This window comes from Labrus bergylta, chromosome 18 (genome assembly GCF_963930695.1).
Source record: "Labrus bergylta chromosome 18, fLabBer1.1, whole genome shotgun sequence".
NCBI lineage: Eukaryota > Metazoa > Chordata > Actinopteri > Labriformes > Labridae > Labrus > Labrus bergylta.
In genome coordinates, this window is record NC_089212.1 from 9,984,243 (window position 1) to 9,990,242 (window position 6,000).

The window sequence follows — 6,000 nt, forward strand, 5'->3', positions numbered from 1 at the left end:
AACATCCAATATCTACTCAGCCAATGATGCCACTGTTTTCTAAGCTGTTTGCAAGCTTCCTCCGCAGGAACCTACATTAGGCCATAAAATGAGGAACATTTGAGGAAGTGATCAATATTCATAAAGTAGATAATAGTTTTCTGTAATCAGACAAATGTGTTCACACAGAAAATGTATTTTTATAAACTCTACAACTACTTGTTTGTTTTTATGTGTAATTTAAATTTGAAACCTTTCAGGTTTTTTTATTTGAACAATTGAACACAAGGTGGCACTGTTTGGTCATATAACTACTATATACTACTGCTACCTTTTACACTGCTCTCTTCTCTTTACTATATGAGTTTCTTTTTCTTATTTTCAACACTCAAAAAATATATTGTTCACAAAATATTACAGGTTATAGTTTTTGCCTGCACATAAATAAATCTTCTCCCTTTGAGATGGCTTTGAAGGATGAAAGTTGTAGTGTTTAATTAAACTGTTGCCGGTATATTTATTTTAACATGTTTATATAAAAGAACCCTGAAAATGAATCCCTTCACGCTTTCTAAAATTATGCTCTACCTGCATCTTTACACTCCAATTATGAGATCAAGAGCTGAAACCGGCTTTACACACAGCGACCCCCTCGCTCTGTGAGATTGCCTTTTGTTTTATTGCCAGGGGCTGTTGCGGACAGTAGGTAACCTGTATACTGCTAAGCCCCGCATCAGGCGCTAAATGTCATGCATAGCCTGTTTTTATTGGCAGATATGGCCTGTTGTGCCCTTCTCCTTTTCCTGGACACTATTGTTAAAGAGCTGGTTGTTAATGCTGCTGACCAGATGGGCTCCTTCTCCCTGCAGCTCTGACTGAGGGTGTTTACTATGCACTGGGCTGTGGATAACAGGTGAGACTGCTGCTGGCTTGTCAACCAATCAGAGAGCAGCAGATGTCTGGCCTCTGCCCGTAAACCTTCATTTGGCATTTGAGGCCTGATAGGAGTGGGTTTGATAAAAGTACTGAATCAAAGAGAATTCTGGTTTATATATCTCCTTACAAAAGACTATCATGTGAAATGGTCATAAAAGCTATGACACATAAAAACCTCCCCGGTCCCCTCTCCTGTAGCAAGAGACTTTAATCTAAATAAAGACAAATACTTTTTCTGTGTATATAAATCTTTTGATTACAAACTGCCGAGCTATTTAATTTTCTCCTCATAGAATTCAGACGTCATTTCCAGAGTTGTCCTCTGGTCCCTTGTGTGACAAAATGTTTCCAGCATTAGCATGAGTAAACAGGAACATTCCTTTCTCTTTGCACAGCAAGCCATCTCGCATTTCTGCATTTATCATGCAAACCGCACAGGTAAGGCTAAGGTCTGGGATTGTTGAGGAGCTGCCTTTTAAAGCTTTGAATCAATCTGCCTTAATGGATGACCTGTGTCTGGCATACATGTATGGATTAGTTTGGCTGCAGCACCTGTCCCTGTTCTGTCAACAGGAGATCAGGTTACTGGCTATGCATTCACCTGGCTGACAGATCTTCCTGTGATTGACAATACGCCTGTCTTTGTTCACTGCTGCTTTCACAACACTGATGTTGCATAAAGAAAGCCACAAGAAAAACATATTCAAAATATGTTTAGAACAGTATTATACACTTTCTTATAACTCTTCATATTTCCACAAAGCTCACATCTGTCCTCTAATTTCTCAATCCGGCCCAGAGGAGGCCTCTCAGGTTGATTATGAGTTAAGCTGCCTGGGCGGCCCACTGAAGCAAGGCTGAGGCTGGGCTTAACATCCTTCCAAGGACAACTTGTATGTTACTCGGCACCTGAACTGGGAAACAAATCTCAGTTAAAAATGAGAGGAATACTCTCTCTCTCAACGATGCTCCTGGGTATAAAGATTTTAAGATTACATGATATCTTAGCATTCGCCCTTTCTTTTTTTTTTTTATTCCAGCTAAATACTTCAAAGTTATGCATATCCGGAGTCCTGTGATATTAAAGAGAACTGGGAAATAAGAGCAGCTGACAGCATATCAAGCATATCTTCTTCACACTAGACCTGTTTTGTTCTCCTAATCAGCATGGATATCTCCTTTGAGATTCTTGGAGTACAATATGGGGAAAATCTCCTCAAAAAAATACAAAAAATAAGTCATGTTAGTTTCTTTCAGAATGTAAAACCAGCTGATTGTTACAAAGCATCCAGCCAGCTTTAACATTCACTTGTGTGTAACCATTAACTTATGTTCAAACAAAGACATCTTGTCTGTATGCTCAACAGTTAAACCTTTAAAGCAAGGCTCAACTCGAGATACAAACATCATTCTTTTTTCAGTTAGGAGTCAAGAAACCCAGCTGTTAAAAGCCTACTTGTTGTGAGTTATATTCCTGATGCTGTCCTGCCCCACAATTATACTCACTGTCATTCCACTATCTCTGATGATGAAGTGATTAGCTAGTAACTGGTATGCTAACCACAAAGCGAATGGGTGATGGATGGGCTAAGTGATAGACTAAGGCAGTTGGTTGGGTGGCTTTGTCCTGGATCTCTGACACCTTCTATCTTGTGATCCATGCAATCTCCCTATTGCCTCCATCCAACCCCCAGTTACCCCCACCAGCTGCCTCTGACCCCTCGTCATAGCGTTGCCTCTGCTTGCCATGTGCTGCGAGTCAAAGGTTTCCCACCTATCGCTCATCAGAATTGAAGCCCACCATCTCCTGCCCCACGCACTAAATCACAATCAATCGCTGTGCAGACAGAGATGGATTGGGACATCCACGACCCTGTAACTTTCAGTGAGGCCCCCATCCTCCAAAGGGCTGCTGTCACTGACAAATAATAGAGGTGATTCTCAGAGGAGTGAGCAGGTCAAGTCTGCCACCCCTGGAAGGAAGTTTATACAAAGCAATGGAGGGAAACTCTTTTCTCCTTAGGAACAACAGTCACAAAAGTCTAACAGCATGTCTGACAGAAGGCTGAGTGTCAGAGAAAGGTTTACTTTGATGCAAAAAATGACTTCATTATAAGTTTCAATTCCATCTGAATGTAATTAAGTTTGTAATAAATAAATGGAGCATATCAATATGGTGTTTACAGAGACTCTTCAAAAGTTAAAGAGGGCTATATCAAACCTTTGTCACATAAAAGTTCAATTTTAGATTTTTAGAGATAATGCAAGCATTTGGCAACCACACACATGTACCTTCATCTGTCTTTGTTTTTTGTTTTTTTTACTATAGGATAACGTGCATCAAAGTGTGAAAAATTCAAATTTGGGTCCGTCTGACAAGCTAACCTTAAAGAAGTCCAGACCTTTGAAAGAGTGCCCTATATCAATAAATCATGACCACTTATCAACAAGCTGGAGAAGCTGGAATATATTGATTCTTCCAGATAAACATTTATGCTAATGGATAAAAAGTTAATATGGTCAGCAAAATAATTATCCTGATAACATTTCCAATTGTCTTAAGACTTATGTAAACCTATCTGGCCTTAACAAACCTATAAACCCCATTAGTTACCATTTAGGGGTGCCATCAATATAAAGTACTTGGCTGTGGAGCGGCTGTGGCTCGGTCGTCTCTCAACCGGAAGGTTGTTGGTTCAATCCCCAGCTCTTGCAGCCACTTATCTGATGTGTCCTTTGGCAAGACCCTTAACTCCAAGTTGCTCCCACTGCGTCTTCAGCACCCTATGAAGGTGTATGTTAATACTGATGAACTCTATATACAACCACTGCCATCAGATGATAGATAGATAGATAGATACTTTACTGATCCCGAGGGAAATTCAAAGCATCCAGTAGCAGGTTACAAAGACGTACATGACATGAAACATTTGTTACAAATTAACCACAAAACCGACGCCCCCCTCCCATACGTATATATTAACCTGAAAAAATTTTAAAAAGTGTGTGAATGGATGTAAATGTGTAGGTGTGACCTGCAGGGTAAAGCACTTTGAGTAGTCAGAAGACTAGAAATGTGCTATACAAGTCCATTTACCATTTATAATGAGGCAATAAGACACATACACCATAAGCTCACACGCACACACACACACACACACACACACACACACACACACAACACGCATACACATACCCACATAGATACATGTTTTCTGATTTTATTGTATTTGTTTGTATGTTATCAATAAGATAAGATGCTTTACTTTTCCTGCTCGCCTGCTTCCCCTTTTTCGTCACTCTCAAAATGATACATTTGGCCTCACGTCATCATGTGTATCTGAAGAGATGTTGTCTAGTGCTTCCTGATTTACTTCACATCAGACTGAGTGATTGCATCATTCACATGAGCATTGACAACAAATATCATTCAGACATGTAAAAGTCTCTATGATGCCATAACACGATGATTGGGTTTGAAAGATCTTATTTTCTATTCCATGCTACGGGCTTAAGGAGGATCATTCACATGTAGATGTGTCCTTGTGGAAGTGCCTTAGCTATACAATTTCCATTTAGATAAGGTGTATACACAAATAAAGAAAGGACACTGGGTTCTTCATTTGATTAACTAATCATAGCCTTTGTAATTCCACTCGGAGACCTTGAAGGGCATTGCCTGGCTATGCACCCTGATTAGCCTATGCATGATTGCTGCTGTGGCACAAATCAGTTCAAGTAACTCAACTCCATACACTACACAGTGGCTGTGATTAAACAGCCGATTAAGACATATGGTTTCTGTCCATTTAATCCCTCTGGTCATTGTCTAAAAGAGAGAAAGTCCAGTTTATTCCCTGATCAACAATAACTGAGCACCACAAGAATTGAAGTGAGAGGTGATTAGGGTCTTTAAAGCTCCATGGAGTGTGGATGCAGGTTGTTTTTGATTAGCGCAAATTTAAAGGGGACATTCTGTCCTTACTGCCTCTCACTGGAGATGGGAATTCATTATCTGATGCTTAAGCCGAGGGAGAAAAAAGACACAGATAGCCCCAGGATAGATGTAATATCTTTAAGCTAGAATGGCACAAACATGCCAAGCAAGGAAGATTCTGGTTCATAGCGTGTTGACAAACCAAACAAAACACTCCTCAACCTCACAACGCAATCCTCCAAGTACTTTAACCCTCTTCCCACTTCTCTGGTAGCCCCCTTCATGCCATGTCTGTGTATCATCTGAAGGCTGTATAGAAACTCTACAGACCCTCTCCATGACTGATCTCTTTTGATAGAGCTCATTATGCAAACTGCTCCCAACTCCCACCGCATAATTAGTGCTTAATTAATTTGAGTGAAATCTTTCATCTGTCTGTGTCCGGCCAGCTCCTTCCTTCCATTTACAACATGATATTAATTTCAGAAGGGGGAATGGTAGCCCAGCTGATGAAAAGGCTGATATAATTAATCAAGTACTGTATCTTTTTCCTTCATTTTTTGCAGGAATAATAATAAGTGTGATGAGCAGAGTCTGATTAACCCTATTATTCTCCCTAATTAGGGTGATCATTTAATAATCAAGGAAGCAGCATAATTATAAGAGAATGCAAACCATGCCCTCTAATGAAGAGTTTGCCAGTTGAGAGAATTCTTGGTTTGGAAAATGTCAATGTTCAAAGTCAAAGGTCATAAAAAGGGCTTTTTATGTACATATGTCAATTATGTTCTTAAATACTTGAGCCCTGAATTTTTCGTACATTTCCTAGATGCTATCAGGGCTATATGTACTTTGGCTACATCTTATTAAAAAAGAAGTGTATGAAATATTTAACTGACTAGGCTTAGAGTATATTAGTCATAGGCTACGATGACTCTTAAGTAAACTATTGGCTTTTGATAAATAGGGGAACCTTTAAAAAAAACCTCTTATTCACTCTTTGCCTAGTTTAAAAATGAGAAAATTTATACAATTCTTGAGTCTGTAAAATAAATTCTTAACTGGATCAAGCAGCTGTTAGATTAGCAAGAGAGAGTCCAGCCTTGTTCTTCAAAGGTAACAAAATCTGAAAAAAAGCAAAGAAAAAC